The following is a 22,005-nucleotide window of genomic DNA, read 5'->3' as shown; positions in this document are numbered from 1 at the left end:
CACAGATTTAATTTAAGGAAGAAGACCCCAAGGGGACTTAAAAACACATCTAATTATGAAAGGTCTCTTGGTTTTATTAAAGATTTTTACGATATGAGATCAAGGGGCATTGTGCAGCTTTTAAATTATATTAAACAGGTAAATACTTGTTCTAAAGAAAGTATCATTTATGCATGTTTTCTTTACCATAAATAAGCAAATACAATGATGCATGGGTTATCTGTGATTGCAAATAATATTTATTAAAACAGTAGAATTACAGCCCTGGCTTCATTTCTACTTTGAAAACAACTATAGATGACAGAAGAATTTGTTAACATGTGTTAAATACAAGACTGAGGCTGTGGTGGCTAAGACAAGAAAGGAGTCAATTAGAAATCTGTTAAAATATCAGTGGCAAATTTCTGTATCTCTTTTCCTGTGAAAAGACAGAAAATGTTAGAAGAAAAAAAGTCATTTCAGTATAACCAAATTGTATATTAAATGAGAAACAAGCAAGATAAAAAGAATTAGAAACAAACACAAATAAAACACAAACATACATGCACACACACATTCACGTGTGCGTACGCACAACAGAACAAAACAAAAAATCATCTGATATTCTTGATCATCCAAGTGTCTTTTTTAAAAACCAAGTAGGTCCCAGTCTCCTATTCACTATGATGTGAGCTATTAATGATTATTTTTCATCTTTTATGTTGAGAAATGTAATCATTGAAAAACATGGCAACTTGTGGGCACTATAGGCAATGAAGAATTTGCTAACAAAAAGAAATCTTCGGATGTCTGTAACATTTCAAAGTTTCTCAGAAAGAAACTAACATGTGTGATGTTTGGTTTTTCCTGTGCTGCATCATTGACCTACATAGGCCACTGACCAGAGCTTAAGAGACAAAAAAAGAATGTTTCATCACAAAAGCCAATGATAGCTTTTGACATCTATGTTGGATCCATTTCTTCCCTGCTGTGCTTAATTTCTGAATTCAGTTCTGTCATTACAATAAGAACCTTGTTGGCTTCTCTAGCCATGTGCCACATTCCATCAATTTTCCCCGAGAATCAGGTACAGTTTCTAGGTGCCACTGTCACATGGATTTATTTAGAATTTTAGATCTTGCTACCCTGCTGCATGAGTTGATCTTGTGCATTGTGGGATGGCGTTTGACCTGTGGAGATATATTATTTCTTGATACTTTCCTTCAATCTTCGGCCCTGAAATGACCTAATTCTTCTATGCATGTCCTTGAAGACCTCACTTGTTCTTTCTCTCTCTTCTTATGAAACTATCTTTCTGCTGGGGGAGAACTGATCATTTGCATTGTGCAAGATACTGTCTCTATCAAAGCCTGCTATCATAAGCAAACGGGGTCTGAGCATGCAGACACAGTGCATATTTTCAGTGTCATCCTCCATCCTGTATCGTCTCTTGAATTCTGGTTTCAAGCTGCAGCTGAGAATGCTAACTCTGAACCTCATCACTGAGTAGCTTGCATTGCTGAAGCAGTAAGGATGTCAGCATCTTTCAGAAACCGATGCTGGGAGAACTACTGATGCTATTGAATCTTGACATTACTCAGAGGCACAGAGCAGATACCGCTATGCTATATATGCTCTCTGATCTTAGAAAGGAATACGGGGGGATTCCAGGTGCTGAATAAAAGGGGGGTGGATATTCCCTCCAGAGTATCAGAACTGGCAACCCCTCTTGTTGAGTTCTGTTTTGTAGCATTACCTAATAAATGCACTTCTGAGCTCATTTTTATTAGTTTACTAGTAAGGGAGAAAATAGGTGCTATGTAATCTTGTCCATCTCCATATTCCTCTTGAGCAGTGACATCTGTCTATTCTGATCCCCAAGGAAGAAACCTGAGTATTGTTTTGTATTCAAATAAGGACAGAGTTCTACTCTTTTAACTTTCATAATTGCATCCCATACCCATCTTGTCTTTTTCTACTCCGATGATTGCAGGTTTCTTATAGAACATCATCTGGATTTCTGTAATCAACTTCCTGATTTGTCTCCAGTAGCTCTGGAGAGGTTTCTGTATAGGAAGATTATGTCGCTTTCTTTCTTAAATTCTGAGACTCCCCATCATGTACTACAGAGCTTAAGAATAAGGTAGCATAGGTTGGATAGGTACAAATCTTGCTGAGCAATTCCAATCTATAAGTTTTTCCCTCAAATTGGAAATAATAAAGCCAAAAGATAACAGTGGCTAACATTTAAAGCAGATATTTTAACAACTGAATATGTATTTATGTTTCTAAATGTCTTATGGTATGGCACTATTTTATGTCCATTCAAGAAAACTGAAGCACAGAAGTGATAACTTGTCTGATATTATAAAACCCAATCCTAGCAAATCAAGAAGCAAAAGGGCATTTGTTAGATCCCAGATCTATTCCCCACAACTTTCCACTTTTTACCTTACAATTCAGTGTTTAATTTTTGCTTCACTGTGTATGCAAATATTGGTGATTTTTGTAGACGTTCTGTTATATTTCTAGTTCCTGTCTCCCAGAATTTAAAGAACTCTTCTGTGTCTTATTTAGGATTCTTTCAGGAAGGGATAATTTTGTTGTAAAAGAAGCAGAGTTTTTTTTATTTTAAGTGAAATGATTTACAGAAGCAGGTGGCACAGACAGTTATAAGCAAAACTTTAAAATAAGACAGGTGTGAAGGAGATCATCCCAGAACAGTTCAGTGAGAAATAGGAACTGGAAAAATATACAAATGATAGGATAGCATTGTATTTTCTGATGAGGCACAATGTCGCATTTTTTCCTCTAGTAAAATGTGATACATATAGCACAAATAATAAAATCCCAGAGACAGATATTAGGATTCAAGCTGAAAATCAGAAAAGCAAAGCAGTCAACCACTAGAGAGTTCTTAATTCTACCAAGGCTCAGACCAAAAGGAGCAATCTTGTCCTCAGTGTTACTGCAGACTGAATACACTTCACTCCTGTCTCCACCCACCTTATATTTCTCTCCAGTGCTGGGATTAAAGGTTTGTGCCACCATTGCCTGGCCTCTATCGCCAACTAGTGTGGCTTCTGGGACTAAAGGTATGTACTACAACTGCCTGGCCCTCTATGAATGACTTGTATGGCTGACCTAACACTCTTATTTTCAAGGAAAGCTATATTTTTTAGATTAAAAAATATCACAATTGCATTAGCCAAATAGATTAAAACAGGATGTCAATAATTCACTTACATGCATTCTATAAATAGCTAAGTTATTGACAATAAAAAAAATAACCAAGCATAATTTATTCAAGAAAGCTGGCATGGCAATGGTTTATCTGCAACAAATGAGATAAAAAAAGACACTAAAAATCCTCAAAATTGAAATTATAGAACTGAAAAATAAAGTAAAATATAGAGTGCTTCAGAGATATATGCTTGTAGAGGAAGGGCTTTGCATGGGAAAACTGGCTCTTCATGTACTTGCTGCTGAAAACAATACCAAATATCAAAATTTCCCATAAAGAAAACTGCAAGAATTATTTTTAATATGAAATTTTCAATGATAATAAATTTCTGAGTCGTAAATTATCACTGGTACTAAAATAAGCTTCAAAAGACACTTTCTCACACACACATTCCTTCACATATACATAAACATAACACATACACATGTGGATACACAAGTGCCTATGCCCACATGAAATGTGCATTCTCATATATGCATACATGATACACATGTACATGCAGAAATTTCTTTCTTGGTATTTTCTTAGTTTCTCATTATAGATGATATAAAACACTAATAAGGAGATTCTAGAATCTTAATCATACTGTCTTAGGCACATGTCCTTATGACAGTCGGGGTCAAGGTCCCTATTTTGATTTCTCCCATAAGAACTTTTAAACAGCATTGTGTGTCACTGGATAAGAAGCACTGTGTAACATTAACTGTAGAGAAGACAGGAAATGCATGATGATTTGAGTTATTTTTTCAAAAAAAGAAAGTATGAAGATATAATGTCTGTTTTAAGCATGCAGTTTGAAGAAGTCTGGCTTCTCTACAGAGCTTTGCATTTAGTATTATTGTTTAGTGTAATATGTAGTTTTCCCTGTGAGCTGCCTGGGCCCTGCCACAGTTGCAGTACCCAAATAACACACAGGACACTATATTAATTATGAAGCTGTTGGCCATTTGCTTGTTTCTTACTGGCTAGCTCTGACTTAAGTATTTAACCCATAATTGTTAATCTAAGTATTTCTCTTACCGGACATAAGAGTCTGGACCTCTTACTCTTCTGGCAGCCTACATTGTGCCTGTCAGTGCCTTTCTTTCCCAGAATCCTCCTCGACTCCTAGTCCCACCTATCTTGCTTCCCTATTGTCCAACAGTACTTTATTCAACAACCAATAAAAGAGACAGATTTACAGAATGACATCTCCCATCATCTCCTCTTTTCTGTCTAAATAAAAAGAAAGGTTTAATTCTAACATAGTCAAATTATATATAGCAGAGTAGTTATCAAGTAAGAACTATAGTTATGATATTTTGTCTATTAATATTTAGTAAGATTTAAAGAAAATATCATCTATCCTATCTTTGTGATTCTAAAGTCTTATATGTAGCTTATCTTTTATCATAACTAAGGAAAACTATAAGTACAACTATCTGTCTTCAACTCCATCAAAGACTACAGAAGGATAATACATAAACACCAGAATTGACATAGACATCTTGCTACCTGGACAGTCACCCAAAGTTCCATCTTCAGCCCATAGGCCACAGTGTGTCTGGAAGACTTCTCAGCAAAGCAGGCAATTTCAAACTGTCCATCTGCACTGGAAGTCTGTCAGTCACTTTTCTGTGTCCTGCAGAAAGTCTGGCAGACTCTTCCATGAAGCAGGAACCCTGAAGGACTGTTTCAGTTCAGCAGTCACTTTCCTGTGGGTGCTGCATGTCCAGTTTATACAGTAACAGTCAAGCAGTCCAGGCAAGAGCAGTTTCTTGCCCATATGCCTAATCTTGCCATTTTGAAAGCAAACTCCATAATGAGTTTCTTTGATGCCCATCTTCCTCTCAGACATAATTGATGTGCCAGGAGCAGACATTTCTCATTGTCAAGAAAAACCCTAGGGCCTGGCGTTGGTGGCGCATGCCTTTAAACCCAGCCCTCGGGAGGCAGAGGCAGGCAGATCTCTGTGAGTTCAAGGCCATCCTGGTCTACAGAGTGAGTTCCAGCATAGCCTCCAAAACAATACAGAGAAACTTTGTCTCGAAAAACCAAAAAAAAAAAAAAAAGAAAAGAAAAAAAAGAAAAAAATCCTAAACCATTTTAAATGTCATTTTCCGAAGGTCTTTGAAAGGTTGGAAGACTATCTATCTCAAATATATCTCTGTATATCTAGAACACCTAAATTAGCAAACTATAAGTTCTGACTATTATAAGTAACTATCTATAGTCTGTATTTAATTATGTATTATGTTTTAAAAGATCAGTATAAGCATAATATTTAATCAAGAGGAGAAATATACATATCACAAAATTGATCTTGAATTTGCATCAATAAATGAAAAACCATACCAATACAAAGTATTCATTCCCATATCATAATTCCCATTTACCTTTAAAAAGAAATTAGTTGTGATCATTAACCAATTATAAGCAACCCCACTGAAATGAAAACAAAGATTTATAAACAGTATTTGAGAATTTGGACATTTGCAAACTGCTTCCTGCTGTTAGGGTGCACTGTCCATACCATGGGGATTATGACAAAACACAGAAACCTATTTAAGTCCTTGTTTTGTGGTCTGTAAGGTTGCATCATCTTTGCTGTCTTAGATGTTGGAACAACGGGCCCACTTCTTCCGGGGGTCTTGGTTCATCAAACCACAGAAGCCTGGAAGGAATCCATAGCTTTCCATTTTATGTGGAAACAGAAATAAAATATCTTTTCCAAAGTAACATATGCTTATACTTAAAATTTGAAGTCAAAGGATTTTCAGAAGATATAAGTTGAATTAACTCAACAGCATTTATAATCAAGTATACTTTAGTAGTTGTTCCTTCTTTAGCATTCAAAAAAACTGAAAAGCACAATAGCATACAGTATCCAGACTCTCTGTGTATTTTACATCTTTATGTGGCTTATTTATTTATCTATTATTATTACTCTACCTTTTTTTTACTTTTATTTATTTATTTATTTTCTCTGAGACAGGGTTTCTCTGGAAAGCCACCTGCTTCTGCCTCTGGAGCAAATCCTACTTGTGTGTGACACTACACCCAGCTTCTCTATTTATTATACCACTATCCTGTTTCTTTTTCTCTCTCAATCCTACATATATTTTTAAACACACTGTAAACCTTTAGAGGTTTTCCTTCATCTGAATATGATTTTACTGTAAATATTTATGTTTTTTTCTGGCCATGTGTCTTATTTGCTAAAAACCATGGCTGTTTATACTGCAGTCTTTCCAAGATGGTAGGTGTAAGTTTACTGCCAGCAGTGACCATGGAAGTCTCTGCTTGTCTCTAGCAGACCAGAGGCCACTGAGAAAAATGCTGCTACCAAGAAGCCATGCTTCTCTCTGTCTTTTTTTTTCTAAAAGCCCTTTTTATCTCTTGTCATTCTACCTGGAAATTCATATCCCATATGCTGACACCATTATGTAATGTGTAGTTTTCCTGCCAGTCTCCTGGGCCCTGGGCCACAGTTGCAGACCCAAATAACACACAAGACACTATATTAATTATGAAGCTGTAATCTAAGTATTTCTCTTACTGGAGAAAGGGTCTGGACCTCTTACTCCTCTGGTGGCCTACATTGTGTCTGTCTGTCCCTCTCTTTCCCAGAATCTCCTTGACTCCTAGTCCCACCTATCTTGCTTCTCTATTGGCCAACAGTGTTTTATTCAACAACTAATAAGAGAGACAGATTTACAGAATAACATCTCCCTTCAGTTTAGCTTTAAGACATTTATGTTAGCTAGGGAAGAATTTTTGCTTATTTGTCATGACTGTCAGCCCTACCTCTAATTATTCTAACAGGTCTTCTACCTTATATCGTTCCATATTTATGTTTTAAATTTTAAATATTTTCAAAATGGAATTATGTGGTTTTGTAAGGCCCCTCTGAAGGACTTGTGAATAAATGTTACTACTTATTCTTGTGTTCAAGTGTCTATGATACACTTCCTCTAGAATGAAGGTGTACATTCCTAGAGGAGCTGTATTCTATGTGAGGAAATGAGAGAATTCCAACACCATTTTTACTCAGTGACCTGGGAAAGATTATCACACATTTTTTGTAACATGTTGAAAACAATAGCATTTACTTGCTTTACAAAGGTTTACTAGTAATTAAATTGTTAATATTCTTAGACTACATCATAGAATATGGTAATACAAGAAATTCTTTTTCATTTTTTCATATATTATTATTTTTATTTTCTCATTGCTATTTTGAGGCTCATTATTTTACATTCCAGGAAGTATAACAGAGCTATGCAAATGGTGAGTGTTGAACAATCAGGGAAGTTGCTCTTGAAGTGGTCCCTGGAGTAAAAATCTCTTCCTGGGCAGAAACGGCAGGGGTGAGTCTACTTCTCCAGGCATAAGATTAACACATTAGTGAATGGTGACTTCCTAACTTGGGTTGGAAACAAATTTTCCTTTCATCCAGGGAAGGATAAAGAACACATCATCTCTCTCACACACAGTTGTTCTTCCCTTCCAACTTCTTCTCTCCCTCCTCCCTTTTGTGAATCACATAAGTGCAGTTTCCTTCTTGAGACATTCCATCTTCATAACAGAGAAAAAGAATCAAGTGGTTATCGGAAAATTGCACAATTTTCTCCATTCTAACATGAGAAAGGAAGAATGACCTTTAAAAAAGAGGTCTGTATGGAGACGAATTTCTATAGCAAACTTCAAAATACTCTCTATTCAGCAGCCACTCTGTCACTTCCAATAGATCTTTTTTTTTTTTCAAAGCTAAATGGAATAGATTATTTACTCTAAAATTTGTCCCGCGAAATCTAACTGGTTGACCAATCTGGGTGGGGGGGAAACTGGGGAAGCCATAGGTATTATAGTCCTCAAATGGCTGCCAAATAGGAGTACCCTTGAACACCGAGCAATGTCTTTGTGTTTTGTCTTTTTTTCTCTGTTGTGGAATGCTGGTAAAACTTCCCATTATCTTTCTGACTATTTAGATGGATTGTAAGGGAAACACATCACTTCTAATGAACAAATGTCATTTACTATGGAGCTGCATTTTCCAAGGCATCAACAATACATCCCCTGGTAAACAAAGTGATTGTCTAGGGGAGCTGTTTACAGACTGGTGTTGTCAAGTCGGTCTTGTAAAAGGCAGTTGTCTCTGGTACACAAGTTTTATAAAGAAGGGCAAAAGGAAAGTAAAAGAATGCAAAAGAAGATATTTTATGTGAGTATTTATATTTTCTTCTGGATTCAATTAAAACGTCATAGCTTTATGGCTCAAAACATAATGAATTGATTTTCTCACAGTGACTCTGACTAAATTTACACAGCCTGCTTTTCTTTAATTCTGCCTATAATATATCTGTTATTTGAAGTAATAAGAGTATAGTGACTCTAATGAAACAGTTTGTAAATTACATGTTTCCTTTCAGAGTTAATTTAAACCATCACCCTGGCATGGTTTTTGCATATGCAATCACTCTATGTTTTATAAACAAAAATACTTACCATACTCTTATGCACATAATCAGTAAGATTCTATGAAGTTTGATTTTAATCAACTAGTTCAAAATTTTATTTTGTTTTCTATTAATATGTTGTTGAATATTTTAATTTTTTTGTTTGTTTTTACGAGACAGGGTTTTTCTGTATTGTTTTGGAGGCTATCGGTCCAGCCTGGCCTTGAATATTTTAATTTTAAAAATTTATTTCAACTACTATACAAATATATGCATGACAACTGGTATGGCATAAACAAAACCAGTTATTTACTAAGCAATATATATATATATATATATATAATTTGTGATAGTTAATGTTCACTGCCAGTGTGACACGATGCAGAATCATCAAAGAGTGAAAGCTCTGGGAAACTTGTGAGCGATTATGTAGACTGAGTTCAATAAGGTATGAAGAACCACCTTAAATGTGGGCAGTTCCATTTTCTAATCGTGGGTCTTGGACTGAATGAAAAGAAGAAAGTTTGTTGAGCACCGGCCTTCCTCCTTCTCTGCTCCTTGACTGGAACACAGTGAGTGCCTTCTCCCAGGACTTAAAACCCTAACTTACTTCCACATGGTGACTTCTGAACCACTTCACCTGTGAGCCAAACTCAAACCTTCCTTTCCTCAAGTTGCTTTGTCAAGGCATTTTATCATAACAATGGAAAAACAATTAAAGTCTAGTCTAGTAAAGACCATTTATCATAAAAAATGAGTAGTGATTGAAAGGTACAATGTAGGATTTTCTGTATTGAGATTATGAGCTAATCTAATTTTTTCTTGTAGTTTAATTTTTAAATTTAAAAAAATTATTAATATCTAAGGATTATACAATTATTAACATTATTACATACTCTAGGATGGTAATCTATATCACATTTAAGTCTTCACTAATGATATTTTTTTTTCAAATTCTGGTTCTATCACTTCTCAGCTGTGTGTGACATCAGTTAACCTGTATAATGTCTTCTTTTGAATGCTCTTTTTGTAACAAAAATTTACCTACCTCATAGAATTCATCTCTACATTAAAGTCAAGTAAAATTTAAAGAACTCCACCTGCTTTTTATTTACTTTGAGAAAAATATTATCCATTATTACATCTGTAAGCATAACACTTTTCCAAGAACAGGTTGTAAAACTGATTCTGCAGTTTGCTTATGTTTTCATATCTACAGTAAGAACAATTTAAGTGGACAGGTTCAGTTATCCATTTAGCAATGACTTCGGTGAATTGTCTCAACCATGTATTTTGTGGGTAGCAGAGAACTGTGAATTTTTTTTATCCTAATGTAAATTCCAACATCTCCCTATAACAATGACAGATAATATTCTTCATTTGTTAAGTATTATATCTCATGTAATATTTTATCTTCCTACCCACAAAGGAAAAGTCATCTTTTTCTGTTTAACATTAATAAATTTATCACACATCTCAAAATCCTAGCAGTTAGTGAAATACAATCAGAGGTTACCCTGTTTAGTAAAGTTGTATTTTTAACTTCCATTAAGTCGATGGCCTAAATCATCCTCAGAATGTCTTGTAGGAAATGCTGAATTTTGCACAGTAGCCATTCCAAATAACAGAATAATACATCTGTCTGTATTCTGTTGTCTCATGCTCTGTGCTTTTGAAATTTACCTGCTGTTTAAATTCCATAGCTCGGCACTCTGATATTAACCTTGAGCCCCAAACACCACAGGATTTACCAAACATACAGACAATGTCCTATTAACTTGCTCTCTGACTCCCTTTCTCCGTGTTTCTCAGATATGAGCGTGTAATTTTCTGTGGTGGGGCACTTGCGGATAATAGCTTGTGCCATCTAATTGAATGAGAGGTTTAAGGAACATTAAGCACTTAGAGGGAAATTGTGCTGGGAGAGAGTGCCCATTCCAGGCTGTCAGCTAGCCATAGGGGCCCTAATCAATAGACTGATCAGCAGTTCTAGAATAGACACAGGGAGACAGAAAACCATTCAATGAGTGGGAAACAGAGATAAAATCAGATTTTTTTCCAAAAGGGAATATAAATAAAATTCAAAAACTGAATAAAAGTAATTGACTTTATATAATCTAGAAACAATTATAAAATGTCTACTGTGCGCATAACACTGAGTAATGTTTCAAAGGAAATGAGACCACATTCTTTCATCAGTGGTGTGATGCATTTATCTAATTATCCTTTATCAATAAAAACTAGGGAGCCAGATACTGGGGTAAGAACCTCAATGATCAGAGAAGTGGAGGATAAGTAACCAGTAATCTCCTATCTCTTTCTTTCCTCCATCCAAAAGGAACAGAGACCTGTCTAAGCCCCACCCAAATACTTCCTGTGTCTATCCGCCCTCAGTCCACCAAAAACTCTATGGTTAATTTTGGTCGGCTAGTAGCTGTCTCTGCCCCATGGTTCAAGACAAACTTTATTGTCAGTCTTGGAGCAGAATGCAATCATATATCACACATCAATTGTGTGTCTTGGCAACTTTGGAAAATGACTTTCAGTGTCTGAATGCCTGATTTTGCTGTTTTTATCATGGTGATGCTCACAGGGACACGCCCTCCTCCCTCCTGCACCATTAAATGTAGACTTCTGTTCTCTCTTTAACAGATGAGCATAGTTACATAAAATATTTGACAATTAAGGTGAAAGTAGAGTAAACCATTGGTATCCATGACAGGTGAAAGGAGGAGGTTATGTGGAAAGAACCGATCTCTCCTAACTCCACAATGTCCCTTTAAAAAATCCCTAACCGTATCCAGGTTGAAGAGTCATTAATGATGATCTGGCTGGGCTTATTTACAATCCTTTTGCATATTAAATCTACAAAATCTGCTTAGAGACTAGAGTGTGTTGGGAAATCATTTGGCTAGGAGCAAAAGGATAAGAAAAGAAAGATTAAAGATATAAAATACCTATGAAGAAATGTAAATTTCATTCCTCTTTACAAGTAGTGAAGAAAATAAAAATACCTTCATTTTTTAGAAGCAGAGTCAAAGCTACTGCATGTGTCAGATCAAATATAAAAAGCAAATTTTAATAAATAGTAGTCCAAAAAGGATTTATAAAACTCAGGAGATGTGAGCAGGACTGACCAGTTAGGGAATTCCACAGCTTGGGAGCATAGCAGGTGAATGCTCTGTTGCCCATGGATGAGAGGCCTGACAAGGGGGTTGATGAATTTAAGATTTATTATTAGAAAGTAAGGACCGAGGGTGTGTGTAAATGGGGGCCAGTTCTGATGGGAATGAAAGGGAAGTTCCAGGGAGGTAATGAAAAACTCTGAGCCAAATTTTAAAGCCAATGTACTGACTGATAGCAGTTGAGCATAAATCTGCCATAACTGGAGTAATGTGATTGAATTTATTGCTGTGAGTAAATGCATGGGTTGTGGTGGGCTGAACAATGATGTGCATTTGAGAGGGATAGGCTTTTGCGAGTTCCTATATTAACATAATCTCATCATAACAGCATGCATTAGGGCAGAAAAAGAAGCAGATACTTTAATAGTAATCATGGATTAACTGATTTAAACCCTCAGAATAGCTCAATGAAAATATTTTCATTTGATAAAGCTTTTAGACAGTTAACTGTAAATGATTCTGGAGAACAAAGAGTAATGTGGTTATAAAAGTTTTATACAGCAATAGTGGGGCTTTCATAAAACCATTTAAACTGAAAATGGCAATCGTGGGAAGCAGCTAGAGGCACACATTAACTGCTCACAGTAGAAGGTGAAAGGGAGTGTATGGTGTCAGCAAGCTACGGTGTTACATAGACAAATGCTTCGTGTAAGAAAAGCAAAGATCAATTTTAGTTCTGAACAAAGGCTGGTATTTCAAACAGAAAAACTACACTGAAATATTTGAACTCAACATTTCTCAGTCAGTTCTTTTCTGCATCTATGATTTTTTTAAGGACTATCGTAGTGATGGTGGATTTTAAAGGGTTCCAACTCACTATTTAGACATTTTAATACACACACACATGCACACACACACACACACACAACTTTCACATGTATCAGTGAAAGAGAAAATGAGAAAAGAGGCAGTTTGTTCACCCGCTTCATGATTTCAGTTTAAATAGTAAATATTTTTAAAACAACTATACTGTTACAGATATCCCAAAACACTTGAGAGGTAACCGAAGTGATGGCAAAGTTTTCTCTGGTCGTGCAGCTTGCACGTTGGTGAGAAGATGTGGAAGAAACAGCACAAATACATGCGTATTGAACATCAGCTTATCCAGTGATGAGTGATATGGAGTAGAGCACAAGAAAAGGTCTATGAGGATAGAGAATATAGCAGAGGGGATAAGGATGCTAAAGTTAAAAAATCAGTGGTTAGAGGTAAGTGAAGAGTGGAAACAAGTGTGCAAGTAATAAGTTTGAGGATTTCTGGGGGCAACACACAGCATACAGTGTTCAAGGCACCAGCACATAAGGCTCTATCTAGCACATAAGGTTTGTATTGCACAGGTGAGCACGAGGGAGAAGTTCAGCCAGGGACAGCTTTTCATCTTTGTGTGTATTTGTGAACCTGAGCTTCTGTCGAATAACAAGTGTATAGGATCCAGCAGAGGCCAGAAAGGAGGTCAGATCCTCCGGAACTAAGGTAATAGGTGAATGTGGACTGCCAAGTGGGTGCTGAACCCAGGTCCTCTACAACAGCAGCAAATGTTTTTTAATTCCTGAGCCGTCTGTTCAGCTCCTACACAACTACATTCATATTCTTGGGGGACAGGCTGCTTGATTACATAAGGCATCTGAAGCCAGAGAGATGTGAGATGGAGAAGTTCGGGATATAAACATTGGGCTGAACATAACGCAGGTGTTCAGTTCTCAAGTCAAGAGCTTTTCTTAGTAGGACATAATGTTTCCATCAGGAGTGTTAATGTCTACTAACACATGTTTGCATTCATTTATCCCTCAAATATCATTTACCATCCTGGATGTTCAACTATTAAATCAATAGTATAAATAATAATTGGAAGATGAAAATAAAACTCAACAGTAAGATTTTGCCTGTGGTCACATGGTACAGTTTGCTTATATCTCCCTTTCTTTACTTTTACCAGCATGTACTTCTTTATCTCTTATATTAGCTAAGTTATACAGTTAAAACATTCCTACATGCTAAACATTTGTACAATAATTCCTAAAGTCAACTCTTTTGCTGCAGAATTATTGTAATGTTTACCACAGTGACAGTATTTCTTTAGTAGAAATTACAATTATACAAATAATAGTCTTGAGTTGCGCATCCAATCTTGAGCCCTCCATGTTTCAATGGATAGTTAGAAGCAATGTAGAGATGACCCTGGATAAACACTTTGGGTCACAAAACAAAAATACACTAATGTGGAAAGGAAATGAGAAGTGTTCAAGAGAGATAACAGAGGATAGATGCTAAAACTAATTCAACATATTATACACATGAACAAAATTGTCAAAGGACCAATGTAATTGATTTAAAAGGAAATAATCATGCACTTAATTGTGAGGCTATCGAAAGCCCTTTATCAATATTTAAGAGTAGACATAATTTCTAAGTTAACAAGAAAATGTAAGTAAATACATGCAGATAGCTTTACCAAGACTAATTCTGGACAGAATTTCATGCAAATATATGTGGCAAAAGCAGAAATAGAAACACAGAACTCTTACTTCATTGGGAGACAGCCAGATGTTTCATTTAGAATTGTGAACTATGTATCAGTGATCTCTGGGTTAATTTGAAAGTGTATATGTTCAGAATTTCAGGGGTCAGAATGTTACTGCCGTTGCACCTTACAATCACAGCCTTTTTCTCCTTATTGTGCCAATTTACTTCACAGAAATTCTCTTATGGGAAAGGAAGAAGAGGTCTCCTCATTAAACAATGAATATTTCCTCTTTTGATCTTTGTAAAGGTTTTCCAAGACTATAAATGTTCATGTAAGAGGTCTGAAAAACTCCAAGGATGAATATGTTTTCTTCATCTTTGAGCTGGGCTTCTTCTCCTTCTTCTATACCTATTATTGGTCTTTTCACTGTGTCCCATATTTCCTGGATGGGGGGCCTGGTGGGGGAGGGAGAAGGGGGAGGGAAGGCAGAGGGAGCTGGGATTGAATGTCAAACAAGCTTGTTTCTAATTTATATTTAAAAAGTTGTAAAAAAAAAAAGAAAAAAAAAAGATTCCAGAGTGGAGGAGCTAGAGAAATGGCTCAGTAGTTAATAGCATTTACTTAAGCTCTTCTAGAGGACCAAGTTTCCGTTCCCAGCACTCACATGGCAGGTCACAACTGTCTGTAACTCCAGTTACAGGGGCTTTGACACCATCACACCAATACACATAAAATAAAGTTAAATAAATTTAAAAAAAAAGAATCTAGAGTGGGACCCTTTCCATAAATCTAAAGGACTATTTCATCTTGGGCTCTTCAGAATCACAGATCAGAAAATCAAGGACAATTACTAAAGATGGAGCCCCATTTAAAAATCATGAAAGAGGGCCAGTGAGATGGCCCAGTAGGTAAAGGTGCTTACTGCCAAGCCTGACTACTCAAGACACATATGGAAACAGAAAACCAATTCTCACAGCTATTCTCTGACTGAGACAGACAGACAGACACACACACACACACACCCTCCCACTCTGTATCCATCCATCCATCCATCTATCTATCTATCTATCTATCTATCTATCTATCTATCTATCTATCTATCTATCTCCTCCATCTCTTTATCACGCGCTTGAGCATGCACGTGCACACACACACACACACACACACACACACACACACACACTCACTCACATAATAAAAAAAAAGCAAAAATGTCCAAGGTTTCAAATACTATCAGTTTGTATCAACACTAAAGTCTATAATTTTTAAAGCCTTCTTACTGGTGTGGACACAACAAATCATGGGTAGGTTTGGTAATTAATTTCAATGTCTACTCCAAGTTGACATTGTTATCTTAGCAAAGTGGCTAATGTCTTCATGCTTCCTCTGTGTTGCATAATTTACATGTAACTTTAGTCTCTAGTTTTTTGTTTTAATATATATTTTTCCACAGCAGACTTTTAACATTTTAAGAAAAATCATTAAAGCTGTTATTTTCACTCTTGCAGTTCCTTCTTTGACTATTCTCATGACAGTAGCTTCCACTGAAATGAAACGGAATAGTTTCCTTTTCCCATCAAATCAACAATTGTGTGATGCCTAATTAAAATTTTTTGATGAGTTTTTAACAAAACAGGAGCTCTTGTGCTGTGTGAACTACATGATCTCGTGAGAAGCTGAGCTTTAAGGATGGTGTTAGGAGACAATTTATGGGATGTCATTTACCTCTGCGCTCTGCATACAGGAAAGCTAACAAATGTCAGACATCCGTGTCCTGTCACTGAGACCTGTCTGTGCTGTTCCCTGCCACATTCACTGGGAAGTGATATTTCTTGTGCAGCACCAGAGAGTGAGTTCTCTTCAGCATCAAACCACAGTGACTGTCATGATGCAATCAATGCTAATATCTGCAAACCGTCTCAAGTGACTTAATAATTAAAAATGTTTCTCATAATGTCACTTCTAAAGAAAACTCTCTTAACGTGTTGTTAAAAGTTCTCCTAAAATACTTTGGTAATTTGATGTCTTAGTGAAGGTATTCATGAAATTCTTTACTATCTTGGTTTTAATTAGAGAGCAGTTAAATTCTAATTATTTTAATCTTGGCCTTCTCTGACAAGTTCTTAAATCCATTTTACATTTATCAAAGTTATGCGAATTAAGCTTAACTCAGAAAACTCCAAGGAGGAATTAATTTTCAAAGGTTTAAAATTGTAAATATGTTGTGTCTAAATTCTTGTATTTATTAAAAATTCATCTTCAATCATTTCAACAAAGCATTTATTTTCATCACAGTGCAATCAATGTAATTTGATCTGAAGTGACAAACTATGTAAATGAGTCTGTAAATAGCTATGCAGGCAAAGACTGCTTGATTCTCCCTAAAAGAAAGTACTTCATTCCCCTTTGATGGGTTTCAAAATCCAAAAGCTCACTTTCCCCAAGAGGAATAGAGCAGGGAGTGGAGACTGCTTTACTGTGTTTGCATACTGCAGACTACAGAGACCCATTGTTAGTATCTTACCTTCTTTTTTCTTTCCTTCTGTGTGCCACTGAGTACTGAACATGCAGTATTGTACATTCTAGTCAAGCACTCTATATTCAGCTGCAGGCCTAGACCTGGCATTTACTAATAAAAGATTTTTTAAGTTCGTTAATCCATCATTTAAATATACCGTTTTATCAGTAGAATTTAAGAATTTCTTTCTTATATCACTGTTACATGGCATGCATACCATCTCATTAAAATAAGTAACTTCCAGCAGAGATCTGTCAGCTAATCCCTGTTTTTCTTCCCAAAGAAGGTATATCCAAGGAGTAAAATTATCCAACTCCAAAAGAGTGAATTTGTAAACTCATTTAATGTATTCTGCCTTATAGTTTCTGATAAAATTTATAAACCTGTCATTGATAATATTAACTCCCTAGTCTTTACTATTTTAATAATTAAATATTTTAGTTTCTTAATAAGCATATTTTACATTACTAGTAAATTGTGCTTAAATATCAGAAATTGATGATTTCTCAGACATTTGTGACTCTTGTTTTTCATTTTTAGTCGTTTGAGAGTTTGATACATCTATGTGATGGATATCAACCCTCTCTCGCTGTGCTTCACCCCTTCTCCCGCTGGCACCTTTTTCCAGAGATCTCTCCCCCACCGTCTGCATCTTCTTGTGTGTGGACTACGAAGTTTAATCAGAGTTATTTGCCTAAGTTTGGGTTGAAAGTCACTCAGTGGAACAATAAAAAGATGTCCTCTGTGTATTACCTAGGCACCACAATCATGAATTCACTGTACCCTTGTTACCTGCAGAAGAGTGAGTCCACCATTATTTCTATTTTTGTCCTTTCTTTTTTAATTTAAATTAGAAACAAGCTTCACAGGTCAATTCCAGCTCCCTCTTCCTCCTCCCCTCCCCCGACACCACAGCCCCCCAAGGATCCCACCCAATTTCCCCTCTGCTCCCCAGGGAAGGTGAGGATCTCCATGGAGGATCTCCAAAGTCTGTCATATCATCCAGGGCAGGGCCTAGGGCCTCACCCATGTGTCCAGGCTGAGACAGCATCCCTCATTGCGGAATGGACTCCCAAAGTTCACTTGTATGCCAGGGATAAATACTGATCTACTATCCGAGGCTCCAGAGATTGCTGAGGCCTCCTTACTGACACCCATATCCAGCGGTTCTGGTTCAATCCCATGCTGGCCTGTCAGCCACCAGTCTGGGGTTCATGAGCTCCGTCCCCCTTGTTCAGGTCAGCTGTTTCTGTGGATTTCACCCACTGTGTCATGACCCCTTTGCTCATTACTCTTCCATATTTCAACATGAATGATGAAAAGATTTACTCTTCACAAGGGACTGTTAGTAATTCTCAGGTTTTGTGAGGGCAAGTTAATGCTAGTTTTTAATCTTCCCCTTTGTGGGACAAAAACTACTAGTATTATTTTTTCCGTAATTAATGCTTTTCACAAAGTTGTTTCCCATTCCAAAGTGTGTCAGCAGTGGTTTAAATCCATTGTTTCAGTTATTTCCACAGTCCGCGCACTGAAAGTAGAACTGTTTTTGTCTTTTGGAAATCTGTTCAAACTGGGCAAGTAGATGATGCTGGCCTCATGCATATGGCGATTTCTGCCACTTCAGCTGACCAAATGGGGTGCTGCTACTCTAGGATTTCTGGTGATATCCTTCTCAGTATTCTCTGTTATCTCATTTCCTTCCCTCCATCTTTCCCCGGCAATATTTCTTAACTTTGGCTCTAATCGTAATGTAGGTTGAGGTGGTTACTAAGATCATCCAATAGCTGTCAAATTACCTCATCCCAACACTAAAGATCTAAGGGAAATTTTTCCCTCCCAAATTCCAAATTTAAGAGTTTCCTAATTTATCAGAAATTAAAAGCAAATTGAATAATTGGAGGCAGACTGTCATCTTTGATGTAAGGTGCTGTGTTTTGATATAAAAACAGAATACAGGTAATATCTTGAGGAAACTGTTATGATGTCTGCTTCATGAAGAGAATAATATGAATGCAAACAATTTTAAAATGAAAATTGTTACACATGCTCTGTTGGTTATTTGAAGTACAGTACATCAAAAAGCACTTAATAAAAGTCTTTCTGAATGAGGGATATCTAAGAGAATCGCTGATAAAAAGGATATTTTATTGGATATCAACTAAAGGTTCATCCAGTTTTTCAAACTTCACTTAACAATAACAACTTTGAATAGACTTGTGGTTTGCTAAAGCTTTCAATTTGTCTCCTCCAGAACTCACATTAAAATTTAATTTTCATTTTGGAATAGCAGAAGAATTGGACAAGAGGGAATTCGGTGTAAACTTGATTGAAGCACATTATATGCTTCTCTGAAATTCTCACACACAAAAAGAAAAGACAGAAAAATCACAGTATAGAAATTCCAAGGGACATGAAGTAATACAAAGGACATGCAAATAATATAAATTGTGACATATGTAAGTTCATTTCTTACAGACACTTTCAGCAGCTCTAACTCTCAAATCAATTTTATATAGCTTTCACACAACACAATAGAAGAATGTATTTTCTCATCGGTATTTACTTCTGTTAAGTTGGATTTTGTTTATTTTAAAAGTTACTTTTTGAGATTATCATACAATTACATCAGTATCTCCATGGCTTACATCCCTTCAACCTGTCCCATGAAACCTCCCTGGTATCTTTCAACTGCATGCCTCTTTGCTTCATTATCTGTCTGAATGTCTGTCTGTCTACCTATAATAAACCCATCTTTTATGCATCTTTTTACATAAATATATAAATATAATGTGCTGGATCTATTTAGTATTGTTTGTATGCGTATGGTTTCACGGATGATCAGCTAGCATTGCATAACCACTTAGGTGGCTAATCCCTAGGAAAGACTAATTTTCTTCTCTCAGTAATCTTAATTATTTGTACTTCTTCAAGGGGGGATGGCTGGTGATATTTGCCTCATTCACAGTGGCATAACATTTGGTATTGTCATCATTCAGATATTATTTAAGAAGCCATGTTGTTTTATCACGGATCTAGTTTCCCTGTCATCTCTAGGAGACAAGTTCTCAAAATTGACTTCCTGTCCTCTGGCACAGACATTGCTCTGCCTCCTTTTGGAGAATGTTCTCTGAGCCTTAGATGAAGGGGTTTTAGTGATGATGATGTATCTGCTGGGGTTGGTGCCCCATAACCAGCTGGTATCTGTGTTTTGACCAGTGATGGCATTCTGAAAGGATCTTTGTCTGCTGCAAAGGTGTTTGTGAATCCTGGCTCCAGTTTCGTCTCCCTCCTCTTCTACCAGCCCCTCATCCCTACTTCTAGATATAATCCTTCCTCCTCTTTCCCTTTAGAAGAGGACAGACCTCGAAGGGGCATCAGCCAAACATGGTATACCAAGTTATAATAAATCTAGTCACATCCCTTCAGATTAAGGCTGGATGAGGAAACCCAGTAAGAGGAAAAGGGTCCCTAAAGCAGGCAAAAGAGTCAGAAACAGTCCCTGATCCCACTCTTAGGAGTCCCACCGGGATACCAAAACACATAACCATAGCAATATATTCTAGGTCAGACCCATACAGGCTCCCTGCTTGTTGATTGAGTCTCTGTGAGCCTCTTATAAGCCATGGTTACTCGACTCTGTGGCCTGTTTTCTTATAGTGTCCTTGACCATGCTGGCTCCTACACTCCCCCACCCTCCTTCACAAGATTCCATGAGTTCCACCTAATGTTTAACTGTGGGTCTTTGTGTCTACCCAGTCTCTGGTTCCTAGCTTTCCAGGCAATCGTATTTTTCCTTGATAATGAATAATAGCTACATATTTTGCTGCATATATTTGCTTTCAAATATATGGGTCTTTGTTTAATTTCATATATTTTTACAACATAAAATGTGGCTCACAAAATTGAGAACTAATTCTCCTTTTACAATTAGAAATATTGAAGACAATATCCAGATATCAAATAGATATACAACACTGCTTGACTTTAAATTGCAGAGTTTTCATTTTTAAATAATGATAAATATTTTAATAAACAAGATATACTTTTCTGTAAGGAAATTAGGCTAGAATTAAAAAAAGAAAATTTGTTTTAATTTCTCATATGACAAATCAATAAGGTGCAGTTATTGAAAAAATAACACTTATAATGCTTAAATGAGAAAATATCACTTCACTTGGTAATGGGTAAATGGAAAATACTATTTCATAGTGTAACAATGAACAAGTTAAACAAATAATTATTATTTTCACTGAAGCAAAGTGTACATACACAAAGTGTATGTTTTAACAAGCTTTGATATACATGTATATTTCCTACACAATAACTATAGTCAAAAGAGTGAGAAAATGTGACAAACCCTAATTTTCTCTTTTTCTCTTCGACTGTCTTTCTGTTATCATTCCTATTCAATCTTGCTTGTCTTACTATTAGATGAGTTCCTGGCATTATGAATAAAATTAAATTTCCCATATATTTACAGACAGAATACGCAGCATTTATATACGTTCTCCTGGCATTTTTAATTTAGTCAAATTATTTCTACATTTACTCTCATTATAGCATATATGAAGAGTTCATTGAATGTATTTACTTATAAGTAATATTTTATTCTTCTGTCATGTCATGAGATTCAGGTAATGTACTGCATTTTGTAAGGGAGTGTGAGGAGCTGCCCTCGCTATCGCTATCGCCATTAGAAGATGGCGCTGACATCCGCTGTCAGTTGGAGTTCACCGTTTAAGCTGTGCCTCTCCCGTGGTGTCATCTGGGGTGATGAGCAAACCACCAATCTCGGCTCTACACGTCTCACTCGGAGCTCCTAGCCTTATATAAGGGGCTGGGTTTCTTAGCTTGGGGTCTCCCTCTCAGAAGCTGATCATCTATCTCTCAAGATGTATTAAAGCTTTACTGCAGAAGGATCCGAGTGTCCTGCGTCGTTCTTGCTGGCGAGACGGTAGCGCGGGACAAGGGAGTAGAGTAGTATATTTATCTCAGTAGAATAACAAAACATGAATAACTTTAAAGAAGTAAGATAAGTTATATTATAGTTCAAAGGACATCATGATGGACAATGTAAGTGTGTGTGAGTACTAGGTTGAGGAATATTCCTTTTTGGTATTGTAGATGTGGTAGACTAAAAATAAGCTCTAAATCTCAATTGAAAAAAGTATATAAGT

The 22,005-nt window shown here is 36.4% G+C and overlaps 1 long non-coding RNA gene across 1 annotated transcript in view; it reads left to right on the top strand.

Moving 5' to 3' along the window:
* The window catches only part of LOC121141922, a 39,745-nt gene extending 18,122 nt beyond the window's left edge, over positions 1 to 21,623 (top strand). Inside the window, exon 3 of the long non-coding RNA XR_005878886.1 lies at positions 21,457 to 21,623. This is a non-coding gene — a long non-coding RNA (uncharacterized LOC121141922). The remainder of the gene's footprint in view (positions 1 to 21,456) is intronic.
* The last annotated feature ends 382 nt before the right edge of the window (positions 21,624 to 22,005 follow it).

This window comes from Mesocricetus auratus, unplaced genomic scaffold (genome assembly GCF_017639785.1).
Source record: "Mesocricetus auratus isolate SY011 unplaced genomic scaffold, BCM_Maur_2.0 Super-Scaffold_100008, whole genome shotgun sequence".
NCBI lineage: Eukaryota > Metazoa > Chordata > Mammalia > Rodentia > Cricetidae > Mesocricetus > Mesocricetus auratus.
Note: the sequence above shows the minus strand (reverse complement) of the source record. Positions and strands in the feature narration are given on the sequence as shown.